At 42.8% G+C, this 19143-nt stretch overlaps 1 protein-coding gene across 2 annotated transcripts in view; it reads left to right on the top strand.

Moving 5' to 3' along the window:
- Positions 1 to 19143, top strand: part of OSER1 (oxidative stress responsive serine rich 1) — a 32301-nt gene that overhangs the window by 553 nt on the left and 12605 nt on the right. The window contains exon 2 of one of the 2 annotated variants that reach the window (XM_033914925.1): positions 9182 to 9354. The exons of the other annotated variant lie outside the window; for it this stretch is intronic. The gene's annotated coding sequence lies outside the window, so the exon portion shown is untranslated. The remainder of the gene's footprint in view (positions 1 to 9181; positions 9355 to 19143) is intronic. 2 annotated transcript variants of the gene reach the window in all.

Raw genomic sequence — 19143 nt, 5'->3', positions numbered from 1 at the left:
AACTTTTTCATATGTTATTTGCTGTTTTCTATTAAGAACCATCGTGAATGTAGTGAAACCGTGAATAATATGGTGGGAGACCTGGACTGTTTCTGAAGGAGAGGCAAAACATGGTGACGAAAGTGCCGGGAATAGGTGATTTTCCCTGTAAATGCTTGAAATCAGCGATTTCTCTATGCAAGCTGATGTAATTTGGGGGGGGGAAGCAAGCAAGCAAGCAAGCTAAAAACCCGCAAATAATCGGAGCCGCGATTGCTGAAACCGCGAATATGGAGGGAGAAGTGTGCTGCTATACCATTTAATTCAGTGGTCTCAAACTCAAACCCTTTGCAGGGCCACATTCTGGATTTGTAGGTACTTGGAGGGCGTCGGAAAAAATAGTTAATGTCTTATTAAAGAAATGACTCTTTATAGTTTATAAATCTTTCCTTTTGGCTAAGTCTTAATAATAATATTGCCATTTATAGCTAAAGAGACATATGATAATGAAACAGTTTTATTCTACTTTTGTGATTATGATAAACATACTGAGGGCCTCAAAATAGTACCTGGCGGGCCGCGAGTTTGAGACCACTGATTTAGTTCTAGGCGCTTCACGTCCAACAGAGACCGAACAATTCAGAGATCATACATTTTTAGGGACTACAAAATAGGATTGAAGCTTAGTTTACAAATTTTTCATAAAAGATGCGTTTTCATAGATTTTCGAAACGTATACTAAGACTGACCTCCGTTTCTACGTAACTGCGGTAGCCGTTTTGTAGAAGAGGGGGGTGAGTCTGAGAAACAGTTTCACATAACAAATTGCGGTTCAAACGCCACTTAAGGGCGGGAAGCCATTGGGAGATGTGGGAGACACTGATTTGGCACTGTCTTGCGGGGTTCTGCTTGCCACCAGAACCCTCTAGAATAGGGCCAAGTGTCCGACAGATCGAAAATAGATGAGTTGTAAATAAAAGACTTCTATTTGGCAGAATAGAGATCATTTAAGAGGGCTTTCATGAAAAGGTTCACCCTAAGTACTTTACCATATGTTGAATAGTAAATTTGTTACTCTTAAATTTTTTTCCTATCTGTCCGTGTAGACCAGTGGTTCCCAACCCTGGCCTGGGGGGACACCCAGCCAGTCGGGTTTTCAAGATATCCCTAATGAATATGCATTGAATATCATATAAAAAAGCTAATCACATAACCTTTAACCAATTATTACATTATTAAATCTTTTAAATATTTCAAATAAATTTCCATAAATCACATCACATATCCTACAAATATCACATACACAGAGCCCCCCTAGTACATTCAACCCAATTAAAATAGTTGTAAACTTCCATTCAATGTTCACCCGTATAACCAGGTATAGCAGCAACCAATATAACTTGTGCTTGACATTTAATGATTCTTTATTGCATCAACTGTTAGATCACTTAAATTTCCAAATGTTATTCTCCACTTGTTCCTCAGCACCAGGAAGATTTCACAACATCCACACTGATCAAGCTCGACACGATTTCATGTTTTGCCAATAGGCGTCTTCAGGAGCTTAATTTGGTCATGGCTCCATTTCATCTAAACCAGTGGTCTCAAACTCAAACCCTTTGTGGGGCTACATTTTGGATTTGTAAGTACTTGGAGGGCTGCAGAAAAAATAGTTAATGCCTTATTAAAGAAATGACAATTTTGCATGAGGTAAAACTCTTTATCGGTTATAAAACTTTCCTTTAACAGTTAAAAGGAAAGATATATAAACTATAAAGAGTTTTACCTTATGCAAAATTGTCATTTCTTTAATAAGACATTAACTATTTTTTCTGCGGCCCTCCAAGTACTCTATTTTTTCTGCAGCCCTCACATTTAAAGTTTAATATCTTTTCTTTCTCAAAACTGACACATTTCAATCACTATATTGAAAATAAAATCATTTTCCCTACCTTTGTTGTCTGGTGACTTTATTTTTCTGTGCTTTCAACTATGTTTCCAGGGCCTTCTTGTCCTTTAACTGTTTTTCTCTCCGTCTTCACTTTCTGCCTTGCATCCATCTTTGGCATTAACTTAATGTTCAATTTTTCTGCTTTCTTTTCAAAATCTACGTTTCCGTGTCTTACCTTCCTTTCCTATCTCTCTCTTCTTCCGTCCTATTTCCATGGTCTGGCATCTCTTTCCTTCCCTCCTTCCTTCCTTCCTTTCCCCTGGTCTGGCATCTGTCTCCTTCCCTTCCCCCATGCCCTGGCATCTCTCCCTCCCCCTCCATGGTCTGATATCTCCTTTCCTTCCCTCCCTTCCATGTACTTGGCTTCTCTTGTTCCTCTCCTCTCCCTTGTCTTCCTTCTCCTTCCTTCCCTCTCTTTCCCCAATTGGGTGCATCAGCAACAGAAGCAGCATTTCCCTTCCCCCTTTCCTGTGCAGCAGAAGCATTTCTCTTCCCCTTTCCCTGTACAGCAGCAGCATTTCCCTAGGGTCCCCCTTTCCTATGCAGCAGAAGCATTTCTCTTTCCCCTCCCTTTCCGTTCTCTTCCTTGTGGAGTAGCAGCGTGTCTGGCCGGCTCAGTTGATCGTTCCGTTCAAAACCGCGGGTGGCGGCTCCTCGCGAGATCTGCGCCTGCATCTGAAGCCTCTTTGATGTTGTGACGTCGGAGAGGCTTCCGATGCAGGAGTGGATAGCGTGAGGAGCCGCCAACCAGCGGCTTTGAACGGAACGATCGACTGAGCCGGCCAGACACGCTGCTGCTCCAAAAGGAAGGGAAGAGAAATGCTGTTTTGATCGCGTCCAGACCGCGGACTGCAAAATAGCACCTGGAGAGCCGCATGCGGCCCGCGTGTTTGAGACCGCTGATCTAAACATACTTGTTAGTTATACAGAATATCTAAAAAGCAGCTTAGTCGGATGAGACATTCAGACCAAGATCAATCGACAGCTATATGCCAAAGAGCAAATTTCCATTATATGCCAATCTCTCTCATGCATATTTATTAGGGATATCTTGAAAACCTAACTGGCTGGGGGGGAGGGGGGTCCCCCATGACAGGGTTGGGAACCACTGGTGTAGACTCACAATCTATGGTACAACCTGGAATAATGGGGGGTTGCCATTTCCATCACCACACTTATTTACCGGTGTTTCTATCCCACCTAATCAAGAGTCCCATGACTTGTTAGAGATTAAACATGCATTGTTGTATGATCTGGCGCTTATAGGAAGTGCCAGGTTTTAACCCCACAGCTTTGAGATCCCCAGAAGGCTGTAGTAGGTTTTGGTATTGTGAGTGTCATGAGGCACTCAACGCCTGTTAGTGCCTGGTGTAGGGAGAGCTCATGATTTTGAAATGTTCTGGCATGATCAAACTTTTAAAGGTATGATCCTAAAGCACTTGCTTAGGACAATTTAAGAGCACAATTGCAATAATACAACTTTCAATTATGTAATAAACGCCTCTAGGTGTATATTTTCACATAAGAACAGTGTGGCAGAACCCATACAATTTGTAATACATATTCATACTAAGCTGTTCTGTATATAATAGGATAAATGTAATTCATAATGTTTTAAGCTATAGATTTCGCTCTTTAAATTGCCATGCATTTAAAGGGGAGGATAACAAGAGTAAACTTACATTTTCAAGTCTTATTAGGGGACCTTTAAGAGGCAATCTCGTATATCTTTCTAGACCAAACCTCAGCAAAGTGATTACTGCCTAAGTCTGAAAAGAAGATAGTGCAGGTTGTGCCTTTACATATTCAGTTCAATGTCGGATTATATTACAGGAGGTTGGGTTAGATACCCATAAAGTTACACAGGCAGTTTGACATGGACATTTCGTACACTTGCTAGTACAGGTAGATAAGTACAGTTATCAATACAGTTAGGTCATAGTTACAAATACATACTGTAGTTATGAGTTCAAGTAGGTCATTGTTGGCTTATCGTTATGGCCCAGGAGCTGCATTAGACAGTTTAGAAATGGGCTTCTACAATTACCATGTCAGTTGATTCAGGGTTGGCTCCCTATTTTGGTACAGAAATGCTTTTATGTTTTCTGAACCTGAGATGGTGATCACAAAATTGTAGATGGTAGTTCCAGTATTTTGATAATTGATATGGGTGGATAAGGTGACTTACCTGGTAAACTTTATATTGTTGCATGCTGGGAATTTTAAGTGTGAAAAGATTTCTTTGATGGAATATCCATTGGAGGCACTCTGGAGTAGTACAGCCAACTCTGTTAGGTAGTTGGAGGCATTGCTTGTCAGGATCTTAAAGGCAATGATGCCTAATTTAAACTTGATCTTTGCGGTCATAGGCAGCCAGTGTAGTTTCATATAGTAAGGCTGTAGGTGTTCCGATATCCATAGTCCACATACGAGTCTTCTATTGCGGAGACAGCAGGAATCTGAACTGTAGCTGTTGCTTCCCATTTCCTGTGAACTGCAGAAGGATATCTTTAAGAACTTGAAACTCCTCCCCTTCTGCAGTAGAACACAGCGTTTTGCTCTGCTCTCATTTCTTTATTATTTTTGGGTCTTTTTCCATTGGCTATTTGATTCTGGCTGGTGCTCGGAGGTCCCTTGCTTGGGCGTACTCCACCAGGGAAAGGATATGTTTTTCCGTTTAGAATAAATTGATATAAAGTTCTTTGATTACAAAATGTAATATATATTATGTTTAGATTTGTGAAAGTGACCCTGTGTCATTCTCTAGGTTCCCAAAGTTTGTCCCTGTTCCCACGAACTCTGTCTGATCCCTTCCGCACAAATCTTGAATAGTTAAGATTTTATATTGAAATCATTTTATTAAAGTATAAAAAGAAACACTGACATTTTATAAATTACAAATGTAGAGCAAGGATCAACAAAACACCTGTCTCCCCTTACAAATATTCCCTCCACTATTGAGACAACTCAGTAAGTCAAATTATTATAAAATGCATAGCATGATTTTTCTAGCACATAGCTGACCAAAAATGATAAACATAAATTAAACCAACACCTATATAGAAAAAAGGAATTGGTGTGGAAATATCATAAATAAAGGAGTCGGAGTGAGTCAAAGGTTTTATGTATTGACTCCACAGCCCTGGATACTATTGGTATTTTCTGTTCCATAAACACAGGAGTCTGTACTTTAGGTGATCAATCCATGCTCGCAAACTGTTGCAGAAGGATGTCAATAGCATTTTTCAGCTCCTTCACCAGTGGAGTATAGTGCCGCCTTCCGTTTTTCCTTCTGTAAGAACTGAGAAGGTGTGTTCTGATCTGCTCTGTTTATTTTTTATTATTTTGGGGTATTTTTCTTCCATTCTGTAAGGCTTCGGTGCCAAGAGGACCTCATTTTTGGGGCTACTCCTTCATGGGAGAGGACACAGACTCTGCAAGGGGCAGACTACAGCTCTCGGGGCAAACCTCAGATATACCTGATGATCCAGCCTGCTTTTGGGCTTCTTCGAGGTTCGGAGTCCATTTCCCCTAAGAAGCCAGTTTGCCTTCTGATTTATTAGAGGTTTGAGCGCAGGTTTATTTATTTTTAAAAGTTGTATTCTGCTTATAACCTAAGCAGATTACAGCATTTATTTACATAACCACATAACACAACATCATTACATGACATACAATTCTTTACAGTTGTGTGTTGGGTTTCTGGAAGCCACCTGCATTTTAATCTCCATTGTGCTGTGAAGATCTTTGGGGTGGAGTTCAGTTTGTGTCCATCTGACTGACAGCCCGAAGATCTCCAGTTGTGGATTGATTCCAACAAGGATTTGAGACAAAAAGTCTTTTCCACTCAGTCAGGCTGAAAGAAAGCTGACACAGGCAGGCACCACAAAGCACAGTGAGTACAGTCCATTATTCCCTATGGGGAAAATCTAGGGGGTAGGGATGTTGGATAAAGTTATTTTTAAGGGTTACTGGGGCCAGAGCTAGGGTCTCTCTTATCTGAAACACCTTTATCTGAATTTTTTGCACTTCTGGGGAGTCTCCATGGGTAAATTTTGACATATTACTACTATTAATTATTTATATTGTGCTATCAGACGTACGCAGTGCTGTACAGAGTCACAAAGAAGTCCAGTCCCTGCATGAAAGAGCTTGCAATCTAAACAGACAAACAGGATGTCATGGATGCAGTTAAGGGGAATGCTAAATCTGCTGGCTGGGTTGGTGGGCAGTGGAAAGTAGGGTTATGGATTGAAGGCTATATCAAAAAGGTGGGTTTTCAGTCTGCTTTTAAACAAGGGAAGGGCTTTGGCGGACAAACTGGTGGCGGCTATCTTGGATTTTAAATAGTTTTTTTTCCCCTAAAGCCTCCATCTGCCTCAAAACCCCTCAATTTGGTTCAAAATTGAATGGGATGGACTCTAGTCCTGCCCCTATATTTATTTTAATTTTATTTAAAATATTTATTACCTGCCCTTACAATAAAACATTCATAATCAATTGAACAAACGAGCTTTGAACAAATACCATATTGTTTACATCATCCTCAAGCTGTAATAATGATACAGAAAGCTCACCAAGTTCATAGTTCTTCTTTTCAATTAAATGTCTGTGTACAAAAGAAGTTTTAGAGATTTCTTAAACCTCGCAACATTATCACATAAACGTGAACAAGAGAACTTCATTCATGGTCATGAAGGTATTTCTATGTAGTAATATATGATGATAATTATGGCATTTTCAAAATACATGGATGTCTCAAAACAGCACAAAAAATGTCAATCTGCCAAAAACATCCCAACTGCATTTTTTTGAAAGGTAGAATTTGGATGTTTTCCACAGTGTTCATCCAAATAATAAGAGGGCATGTTTTGGACTGGACTAGGGAGGCCCATAATTAGGATGTTTTTCAGCAACAGGAAGAAACATCCAAGTCAATAAAGAAGGCTGTTTTGTATTTAGATCTGTTTCAATCACATCCAAGTAACTATAAAAGGGCTCCGATTGTCCAAATGATCCCAGTTGATTCTGTCTTCCCACCCTCTTAAGAAGTGAAACTGAAAGGGGATGCCAGGTACTATGACAGCATCACATATTATGGGCATGCCTTAACATAGCAGCAAGCAGCTCCTAGGAGGAGACTGGGGATCTAGGTCTAAATGCTACTATAACTAGTTCTTTTGTTGTGGAAATTGTGAGCTCTCCAAATACAACTAACTCCTTTTATTATGTATTGTGAGACGTCTAGGCTAGTGTGTCGCAAACTTTTTAAGCTGCGGCACACTAATCTCAGGGCTGCGACTGGAGGGCACCCGGAAATGTGCCAACATTGATGGATGTTGACGCCATCGCATCGATGTCCGCTACCCTGAGCCTCCTGTTACCGCCAGTGGAGGGACTGCTGCAGAAATAGAGGTGAGGAGTGGTGCAGGTGCCAGCTGACTGACTACTGGACACGCCTCTCGCCATGAGAGGCACATCCTGTAAGCAGTCAGTCGCCGCCTCTCATGCTCACCGGCATCTTGAGGTACACGTGGAATCCTCCGGGGCACACAGTTTGCGATACACTGCTCTAGGCACAGGGGAAAAAAACAACCATACTATAGCTAAAGGTGCAGCACTAATAGCCTACAAGCCTGCAGGTGTACAGTAGGTATTTAAGGTACCTGGGTTGTTAAAGTCCACCAGGCTGCCCCTGTGCATGGATTTCTGAGGCCATTTTTATACAAATGCTGGCAGACATTTTTGGACCTGCTTTTTCTGATTTTTTTTTTTTTTGGATGGTTTCATTTTGGAAAATGGTTGTTCGTTTTGGATTTCTTCAGTGCAAGAGCGTCCTTCTGACATTTTCAATCAATAAAACCTCACAATATAATAAATCAATACAATAAATAAATTTCTAGACCTCATAACCAAATAGTTTTATGCGGTTCAGAGATATAGCTGTGAGATGGATTTTTTTTTGTATGTAATGAGTGGGGTGTCCCAATTTTAATTTAGATGTTTTCTTCAAAACTGTCCCTCGAAAATAGGGTGAGGTGGGTTATGGGGGTGGAGTCGGGAGGAACAGATCTCCAGATTCTCTGAGCAAAAGCTGCAAGTTTTGAAGACAGCAATTTCTGTAGAGAAAGGCATAATAAAGTGGCACATCTCATTGCGCAAGGAATTAGGACACGGGAAGAAAAAATGCTTGAATGCCTGAATAAATTCATGTAAACCGTTCTGAGCTCCCTGGGAGAATGGTATAGAAAATTGAATGCAAGCAAAACAACAAAATGGCATTGAATTATAGAGGCATTGGTTCCAAGCCATTATTCAGTGAATTGGTATTTAAGGAAATTCTTGATCTGCCCCCTAAATAACGCTGAGAGATCAAGAAAAGGTGACAGAAACAGACATGTTTCCCATTATGTTAGAAGTTATATGCTTGTGGAAAAATTTTCATGCACACATGAATAAGTTGCCTATCCATCCTGCATCTTATGATCTTCAGAAGGAAGCACTCTGGCATTATGCACATACTATAGCAAATGAGACAAACTGATATCGTAAGCCACATACCCAGGCTTAGAAGTGAGATTCATTAGTTTTGTGATATGTGCAAAATTAAACCCTTGGGGACATTGTTCTCTGGCTTGAGAGGTTAATTTCCTGTTTTAAAAATAAACCCTTTTGGAGATGCTGGTACATTGTAATGTAGCATATACTTTGCAAAACTGCCTGTGAATTGGTGCATATACAGGAAATGCATGGAAATGAGTTAGATTCCAGAGGAGCAACGTACATTATAACACAGATCAAAATCAGTTCAGTAAAACAAGACCAAGTGCAATCTTTATGTGTCTCAAAATAACAGCAAATGAACAGAACAAATATACAACGTGGTTTAAAGAACATACCCTGAAACCTTAAATAACTTCAATTTGTCTGTATTCTTAATGGGATTCTTAGACTCAAATGTATCTTTTTAGTTGCTAATGTTGTGTCTACCTAATTTCAATAATTTAAGTCCCATATTTATGAAATAAATAAATGACTGCTCATCATTACTGGTTTATCAGTTTTGATGATGATTCATAATTGCAACAATTGTTGACAATCTTTATTTTTTTAGAAGCCATTTCAATTTCACGTTATTCAATCTTTAATGAAAAAACAGTATCTTTCATCTAAGGTAAAGGCACAAAAATCTCAAGTTATGGATACCAATCAACCATAACCTTTTGCCATTTTATTGTCATTACATTACAGATGTTTTTCTGACTTCATCCTACAAGTATGTAAACTCAGAAGGTCAGCATTTTTCCACATGTAGAAAGACACAGAAGATTCCAGAACCCTGCGTTACTCTTGACTCTCATTGGAATACTCTGCAGCTGTAAATGTCTCAGAATCCATAATTGCCAAAAGACAGTGCAAAAAAGGTTGGCATATTTTCTACTTTTTATATGAAATCTGGGGGTAAACATTTTGGAAATCCATTTTATAGAAAAGTGCTAAAACTTCTGAATATAGACAGTCACTCCTTTAAATACATTTGTTCCCAGAAATCCCTGGACTTAAACTTTCATTTTACAACTTTTCAGGAAAACTTGTAATGTTGATGGAAAACCAAAGCAAATACATGCACTGTACTTCATTTATGATAGGATACACAGATATGTAATTTGCTGTATATTAGGGGGGATAAAGGCACTGAAAACACAACAATGGAACAGCTCCTTTAGAGCCAGCTGTAATGCCTTTGAAATGCAGGAAGTTTATTTGTCCTAGGGACTTTGATAACGCACAAATCACATTCATTGCCATAGAGCACTAATGTCATTTCACTGGAATGCAAAGATGACATGTTTTTAGTCTGACAGTAATCACATAATAATCACACTAGTATCAGTTTGCCACAGTTTCTATGAAGTTTGTCAATTTTTTGCTATTAAAATCTTTATGTACTATAAGCTGAGCAAAGAGGACCTCAATTATAAACCTTCAGTTTTCATTTACAGTAAAACCTTGGATTGCAATTGTTTTGCAAAACATTTTATTATATTTTAACTTGATATACAAGCAATGTCTTGCAATACAAGCACATGCAGAATACACTCATCACAACTGAGCTGATGGTTCTTCTCTCTCGGACGCTGCAAGAGTGTAATGGCTGTTCTAAACAAGCAAAGTCTTGCAATACGAGTACATACAGTATACATGTGTCAAATCATCATAACTGAGCCAATGGTTCTTTTCTCTCTGATGCTGCGGGAGTGTAGTGATTGTTCTAAATAAGAGAGGTCTTGCAATACAAGTACGTATAGTATTTTGTATTAAAGTTTTTGGGTTGTGGAACGAATCGTCCAAGTTTCCATTATTTCTTATGGGGAAATTCGCACAGAGTAAATTGTTTAAAGTCGTAAATTGGCACAGAGTGACTTGTGTAAGTTAAACCGGCACTCGACACTCGTTGGTATGCGAACGTGCGCCCATGGAAAATTGCTTTGACAACCTTCGAACGCGCATGCTATTACCTCGTGGAAAATTGCTTTGACAACTGAACGTGCATTCTATTACCCCGACGGGAGGTGTGTCTCAAAACTTGCTGGCGCTTTGTTCAGGTCAAAATAAGAACGTATATACCTCTTTACTTTGATTCACGTTGGGTTCAGCTGCCACATTTGTTCTGGGAACATCACAAAGCTATCTGCCTGTCTTTTATCAGAATAGAGTATTTCTCCCCAGCGGAGGCTCTCTGCAGTGTGTGCTGGTATATGCTGGAGAAGCAGTATTTCCCTCCCCCTCCAATCCCTGTGCAGCACTTGGCGCGGCACCTCCTCCCACGATCCCCGTCTGCATGCGGCTCTTGAGAGGAACTAACCAATTCAACAGGTGTGGCTGTGTGTTCGGGCGTGCACTGTGAGTCGGCTACAGCGCTCGAGTGCTGGTGAGGCTCTTGAGAGAAGCTGCCGCCGTCCTTAATAAATTCAATGGGCGTGCAGTGTAAAAGAGTCGGCCACAGCGCAATGTGATAGCACCACAGCTCGTGCATCCCGTTGAAGAGGAACTTCCGTCTTGCAGCGATTCACTTTGGGGTCAGGTGCGGTTCGTGATAGGAGCTGCTGCCGAAGCTTGAAAGTTAGCCGGCCAGGCTGCGAGTATGGGACCCAATTTATCTTGAGAGCGGCAGTGGTGTATATGTGGCATGAAACGTTGTGCACATTGGTGGTGGTGGGGGGGCAACCTTTTCTTCAATGTCCGTGCCTTTGCCAGCAAGGGAAAGACGCCAGGCAAATAGCTGACTTCTTCGGCTTCTTCCCCTATTATCTGGAGTCAGCTGGGGCAGAGCTCGCTGTAGGCTCCTTTTATCACCTGGGGAAAATGAAAAACTCCACTGCCGTAGTCTCTTTTTCAATCTGGGGAAACCGCCGTGCAGAAAATGCCATTGCTGGAGAGCAGGGAGTGCTGCGTTTTAAAATTTCTCTGCCCTGCGTGTGGCCGTAGTAAGTGCTCACTCTTGCCGGCCACGGACCTACGGATCACGGAACACGCCGGTAAGAGTGCGCTTGTGCCGCTTAGGGTTTTATTATAAGAGATAACTTTTTAATAATTGTTGCTAGCACATCCTTTTTCACCGGAAATGATGTGATTGTTAGTTAATAGACCTTCCCTGGAGCAATGAATAACACTTTGTTCTTCAGACTGCCCAAGGTACATGGGTATTCCCTCTTGTCAACAGATGGCACAAATACTTATGTGTCTGGACTGGTCTAGAGGGATTCAAGGAAAGTAAATTAACAGGTAAAATCAAATGTTGGTTCTGGCATTTGTACATCAGCTTAAACTCTTATAAGACTGCTCTAGTTTTTCTTTTATTCTGGCATAGTCCCAGTACCCTGATAACTACAAACATCTTAGCCTTCAGATCATAACAAATTTTATAGCCAGACTTTTTAATAGAGGAAAGTGAATATTATGAATGGAATATCTGAAGTCCTAACGTTAGCTATGAGGTGTTTCAATTGAATACATGTGACTGGATCAGAGCATGACTGTTCTTCTTGTCATTTTCCTGCATGCTAAGGCAAACCACAGAGCAATCGTGGCCAAAGGGAAACTGTCGTAACCAATATATTTGACCAATAAACGACACTGCTGTGTTTCGAGGGATTGTCTGCATTGGGTCCAGCATTTCTTTATTGGCACATGGATTCCTATTTCAGTTAGCTTTTTCTTTCTCATATACCTCTGTAGAACATATGATCTTTTTTTTTTTTTTTGCTATCTCTAATGACTTGAGGATAAGAAAAGGTGATGATATGTGGGGGGGGGGGGTTCTCCCTAGTAGGTGATAGCAGGCAGTTTGCCAAAATAGGCCATGTGGGATTGGTTATTTTTCAGTAAAATTCATTGGCTGTGACAGCATTTTCCTTCGGTCATCTCCTTACTGTGGTTTGTCTTTTGGATTCACGGAGATCCATTCTAATAGGATATTGATGAGTGCATGCTATTTCTGTGTTAAAAGAATCTTTTAGGGGTCTTTTTACTAAACTGCGGTAAGTTCTTAAAATGGCTTACCGCAAGGTGTGCTCAGGCATCATGTAAATATAAAAAAAATAATAATAAATTGGAGCTCACTAGCCGGAAGGGGCATGTCTGTGGGCAAAGAGTGGGTGTTTCTGTTAGTGCAGCTATTCTACCATATTAGCTAATTAGTGTAAGATTACCACATGAGGCCTTACCTACAAAATAGGTATTGGCTGCTTCTGTGAAAATAGACCTCAAGTTTCAAGTTTAATAGTTCTCTTGATTAATCGCTTAATCATACTTCAAAGCGATGAACAATTTAAAATACATTCAATGGAAAACAATACAATACAAACTTTAAATAATAACATTGGGTTAAAGACTAACACATCATTTTCATAACACAAGGTAAAAAGGGATTGTGAAATACTTCAGATTTGACTACCAGACCAAAAGCCGGGTAAACCCGGAATTATGCATCTGTATGATCTTCAGTAAGAAGTCTTATCCAGTACCCAAGTTAAGGAGTGTAAAGCTTGTTACTGTACTTGATTCACTTTTCCACATTAGTGTGTGGCCACTAATGCAAAAAAAGGGAAAATGGGCTGTCTTGTACTGCAGTAAAAATGTTATCCCAGGACAAGCAGGCAGCATATTCTCAACAGTGGTTGACGTCACTGACGGAGCCTCGCAAGCATACTTGCTTGAAGATCTTCGTAAGAGCTTACGAGTGCTGCACTGTGCATGCACGAGTGCCTTCCCACCCGAGTAAGGGCGCGCATCTCCTGTGAGGTACCTCAGTTCAATGTTTTCCGCGGAACCAAGAAGTCCTCTTCTCTTCAGTTCTGCAGCCTTCGTTGCCTTCTCTCACCGCGGCTTTTTTATTTTGATAGTCGCTGCTGTGCTCACGTTCCCTTACGAACTTTCTTTAAAAAAACCCCAACTTATTTCCTCTCATTATTGTCTGGATACTTTTTCCAGAAGGGATGGCCATTTTGGCCAGTCTGTTTTACAACATCTTTTCTCATAACTTGCCAACTCTCCCTCCATCCCTTTATGCTTAGCTTGGAGGTCACGCACTGTTGAGAATATGCTGCCTGCTTGTCTTGGGATAAAGCACAGTTACTTACCGTAACAGTTGTTATCCAGGGACAGCAGGCAGATATTCTCACAACCCACCCTCCTCACCTGGTTGGCTTCTTAGCTAGCTATCTGAACTGAGGTACCTCACAGGAGACGTGCGCCCTTACTCGGGTGGGAAGGCACTCGCGTATGTGCAGTGCAGCACTCATAAGATCTTATGAAGATCTTCAAGCAAGTCTGCTTGTGAGGCTGTCCGCTGCAGGGCTCCATCGGTGATTTTGCCCACTGTTGAGAATATCTGCCTGCTGTCCCTGGATAATAACTGTTACGGTAAGTTACTGTAATATCTTGGCATGCAGGAAAAACCCAGGTACGGGTGCACTAAAGCCGCTTTTTACCACAACTTAAAAGAATCCTTTAATTATTTAATTTTAACACAAGTCTTCTAGTGCAATAGGCACATCCATTCCTGAACTCTTGGGTAGTCAATCTCTTCCCGCAAGATTCTATGTAGATATCCTCATTAGCATTTTTTTTCACTCTGCTTCCTATCACTGTGTGTTGTCCTGCAGTTCCTCAGGTTATTTCTACACATGGGATGGCAAAAGCCTATCTGTTCTGCTCATGTTTATTTTTAATCTAATCATGAGGCTTTTTTGTGCTGTAGAGACTCCCAGCTTTGGGACATCTCTTGCTGCGGGAGAGCTCAGACTCTGAAGTCAGAAATCTGTAGCCAATGGGCAGACTTTTGCAGTGCACTTGCTTGATCAGCCTGCACTAACTATTAGGGGGCTCAGGGACCCAGCCACTTGGGAGCAAGGCATTCCCCATGTTCTGTCTGCAGAAGACTTGAGTGCAGGCTGAGTGGCTTTGGTGTGGTGGGTTTTTGTTTTGCTTGTTTTTTGAACCAGGATCAGAGCAGACTCTGTTTCCTCCCACCAACTGTGCACGTGAGTTCTGGTGGGGGTTGAGGACTCTGGCTGGTGGTTGGTCTGAGAGGCAACCCGAAGAAGCAAGCAATCCGGTTTCCAGGCAGAAGCTCTCCTATCTCTGGCTGCAGTTTCTACCCAGGCAGCTCCCAGCACGCGTATGGCAAGGTTGACAGGCTAAGGAAGAAAATTGAAAGGGGGGGGGCTTAAAAATGAATTTTAGGGGAGGGTTCTGGGGCTAGAGATAGGGTCCCCCTACCCCTAAAATCACTGCAGACGTTTTTGGTGCTAAAATCACTGTGGCCATCTTGGATTTACTGATTTTAAAATCAAGACTGTGGAGCTGAAAGGAGTTTTTTGGGTTTTTAGAATATTATTTTGATATCAAGTTCTTTGATTACAAAATGGAATATTTTGTGACATTTTTTTAATATTGGTGAAAGTGGCACCTAGAGATTGACACAGGGACAAAGTTTGTCCCTGCCCCCACAAACTCCTATACAGTATACGAGTAGACATATAAATAAAGGAGTCGGAAAGTTTTGTGTACTGACTCCTGCTTAAAATAAGTCTTTGTCTGTCTCAAAACACCTTAATTTGGCTTAAAATCAGATGGGATGGATGACTCGGGCGAGGATACCTTGGATTCATGTCAGATTTGCGCTGGATGGCAGGTTGAGAACTGTTCATGTCCCCACGTGCTGCCACAAAGCATGTGAAAGGGGTAGGGCGGTGGGAACCATGGGATTAGTTTCCTCTAGGTCCCCTGGGGCCATGTAGTTTTATACATGATTTCTTTAGCTTTTAAATTTTGTTTTTAGTTTTATAGTCTTAATTTTTACAATCGTTTAGGTCTATTCTGTTTGTTCATTTTTGTACTTTTTAAATATATACTACCTTTCTTGTGCATTTCTGTTGTAGACTCTTGATGTAGGCCATAGGGTTGAAACGTGTGTGTGTGTCAAGTCAATTGAATTTGAACAATGCACTACAAATACTTTTGGTCATCTTCACTGTGTGTGTGCTGATCAACTTTTGAAAAAGCCACCTGGAGCTGACACAGGTTCTGGAGTATCTGGGTATTCTGTTCAACACAAAGGAGAACAAAGTGTTTCTGCCAGAAGGGTGTCTGGTTCAGGGATGCTGGTTGCCCTCCCAGAGGAAGTGGTTGATAACCGGTTGAAGCTGAGAGCCATACGGCTGGTACTGTAGGCGTTGGAAAGCACACTGCAAAACATAGTTATGCCAGTTTTCTCAAGTCAATGCAATGGCAATAGCCTATATCAACCTGCGGCGGGGAGGTGGGGGCACAAAGAGTACTCCTCCTGGACGCTCAAATGTTGTTTCACCAGGTGGAGATCCACCTAATTGTCCTCTTGGAGGCACATGTAGCAGGAGTGGATAGTGTATAAGTGGGTTTCTCAGCCAGAAGACCCAAGATCCTAGAGAATGAGCACTATCTCCAGAGGTACTCAGCAGCATTGTGAGTTGTTGGGGGCACCTGACTTTCAGTTTGATGGTGTAGGTAGCCAACAAGAAGGTGGCTCAGTTCTTCTCGCGAAGATATGAGCCAGGAAGTAATGGCTTGGACGCCCTGATGCAACCATAATCACAGGCAGGGCTTCTATATATCTTCCCTCTGTGGTCTCCGATAGTCCTGCAAAGAATGTCACACTCCCGGCTGGTATTTCTGGTTGCACCAGACTGACTGAGATATCTGTGACATGCGCGGATCTCATCCATCTATAGAGGGACCTGAGTTTCTCAGGCTGCTGTGCCATCTGGTGTTGCACACACACGGTCCTGGAGAATTGGGAGAGTTTTGGTCTTATGTCATGGCTCTTGAGCATACAGCCTTAGCACACAAAGGCTATTCGGGCATGGTGATTGCCACTCTCCTACGGTCCAAGAAGCTGACAGCGTTAGAATGAAAGCCTGGATGTGTGCACTGAAGAGTGAGGACCCGATCTCAGCTCCAGTCTCTTTGGTCCTATTATTCCTGCATAAGGGCCTTGAACAAGGCCTGGCAGTTGTCTCCCTCAGAGTTCAAATAGCGGGTCTTTCATGTTTCAAATGTCAAGGGCACAAGAAGACCTTGGCCTCACACTCGGATGTGGCCAGGTTTCTGAAGGGGGCTTCGTGCCTGCGTCCTCCTGTACGACACTCTTTTCCATCATGGAGTCTTAATCTTGTCCCGCGGGCATTTACTAGAACTCCTTATGAACCTCTGGAGCAGGCTTCATTATTGGACCTCACGGTTAAAGCAGCATATTTAGTGGTGATCACTTCAGCTCGACGGGTGTCTGAATTGCAGGTATTCTCATTTATAGGACCCTTCCTCAGAATCTGAGTCTGGAGTAATACTGCGTACTGTACCATCTTTCTTGCTGAAAGTAGTATCTAATGTTCATGTCAAAATTAGGAAGTACGGCTATCCGCCTTCACGTCCTCGAGATCCAAGAAGAGGGACAAAGTCCTTAAATTGCTAGATGTTTGCAGAGTGCTACTTTGTCATTTTTAAGTGACGAATGAATTTTGACTGTCAGATCATCTTTGTTATAATAATAATAATAACTTTATTTTTCTATACCGCCATAGTCAAACTGACTTCTAGGCGGTTCACATAGAAAGAAGGCTGGACAATCAGCGAATTGCAAAATGCAAGAAGAAGGATGTTACATAGTAAATTGAAGAAGCATGAATATATGAGAGAAGAAAGATGTTGCATAATACATTGGGGTAGAAAGGGGAAAGAATACCTGAGCGAGGTTATCTGATTAAGCTAGGAATTTGTCAAATAGAGCGTTTTTAATTGATTTTCGGAATGTGTTGTAGGTCTGTCTGGCTTTATTTATGTGGTTTCCCAGCCAGGATTGCTGTCTGTTTGCTTGGAACATGAAGGTTCTGTCTAGGAAGGATTTGTATTTGCAGCCTGTGATCTTTGGGTATGCAAAGATGTTTTTGTTTCTGGTTGTTCGTGTGGGGTTGTGTAGAGTGAAGTGAGTTTGCAGGTAGGAAGGTGCAAGGCCCCAGACTTGTTTGTAGCAGATACAAGCGAATTTGAACAGTATTCGCGCCTCCACAGGCAGCCAGTGTAATTTCTTGTAATAGGGGCTAATGTGGTCTTTTTTTCTCAGTCCGAAGATCAAGCGAACTGCAGTGTTTTGCACTAATCTTAATTTTTGTACTGTTTTTTTTGGGGGGGATACCCAGGTAGGCGATGTTGCAGTTATCTAGTGTGGATAGGATCAGCGACTGCACCAGTAATCTGAAGGATGTTGTGTCAAAGTATTTTCTTATAGTCCTTAGCTTCCACAGTGTGTAAAAGCATTTCTTCACCAGTAGGTTTGTGTGGTCAGCCATGGTTAAGTGAGTATCTAGAGTGATGCCCAGTATTTTTATGGTTTTGGCGATTGGGTATTCATGGCCGTTTATTTTTATCGATGTTTTCGTTATTTTGTTGTTGGGGCTTGCCAAAAAGACTTTTGTTTTATCCCAGGACAAGCAGGCAGCATATTCTCACATGTGGGTGACGTCATCTACGGAGCCCCAGCGCGGACAGCTTTTCAAGCAAACTTGATTGAAGTTTCAAGTTTGCTACACTGCACCACGCATGTGCATGCCTTCTCGCCCACTAGAGGGCGCATCCCACCTCGTGGTCCTCAGTTCAGTTTTTTCCGTGGAGCCAGAAGCCCTGTGGATATTGAGCTCTGCTATTTTGCCTTCTGTCACCGCGTCCGGTTGTTTTTTCGTCGGTCGCTGTGCTTTATTTTATCTTTTCTTTCTTTCTTGATTGTTTAAAAAAAACAAAAAACAAAAAAACAAACGAAACCCGAGTTTTTTCCTTCAGTCGGCTCCGGGGACTGCCGCGGCCGCGGCAGGCCTTGTTTCCAGCCTGTTCGGGTTTCATGTCCCGAGGGAATACTCGAGACCGAGGTCGCCCTCCAGGGAGCATCCCCCGGCCTCGGACCTACCGACCATGGTAGGGATCCCGGCGTTCCAGGATCTGTTACGAGCCCTGATTGCCTCGGAGCTCTCCGGGGCCCTCGAGCAATTGCAGCAAGCCGCGACCTCGGCTGCTCCGACCTCGATGGCTCCGGCCTCGGCGGTCTCGGCCTCGACTCCCTCGGGCACTGGGGCGGCACCGACCTCGACCCCGACCTTGCCCTCGACTTCGGCCTCGGGGGCCCCGCCTGAGAGAAGCGTCCGGCCCCGTGACAAGGTGCGCAGGGTGCGTCGGATCTCCTCCTCCTCTTCCTCGAGGTCCTCCCGGGGCTCTTCACCCTCGGGCAGGCCTCGGGCGAGGCGTCGTCCGAGGAAGCCCAAGCGGTCGCGAGGTTCTCCTCGGCGCCGTGATTGCTCTTCGCCTCTCGGGGGTGAGGCCTTGCGAGTCTCGGAGCTTCGCCTCGACAACACGAGGTTGCTTCGTTCTCCCGTCCGAGGGGGTTCGCGTGACTCCTCGCCGAGGAGGAGGGGCGTGCCTCGGTCCCTCGGACTTCTCCCAGAGGGTCTTCGAGACGTGGACGGTCCCCGACCCCCTCGAGGCCATTGGATCGGGCCTCTTGGGGCTCGGGGTCCGGTAGGGAGCCGCACTACTCCCATGAGGCTTCCCCCTTCTGTTCAGCGGAGAGGTCGAGAACCCCCTCGCGGCCCGCCAGACCGTCCTCCTTCACCAGTTTTGTTCAGGAC

This window comes from Geotrypetes seraphini, chromosome 11 (assembly GCF_902459505.1).
Source record: "Geotrypetes seraphini chromosome 11, aGeoSer1.1, whole genome shotgun sequence".
Taxonomy (NCBI): domain Eukaryota; kingdom Metazoa; phylum Chordata; class Amphibia; order Gymnophiona; family Dermophiidae; genus Geotrypetes; species Geotrypetes seraphini.
This window is presented reverse-complemented; position numbering and strand designations above follow the sequence as displayed.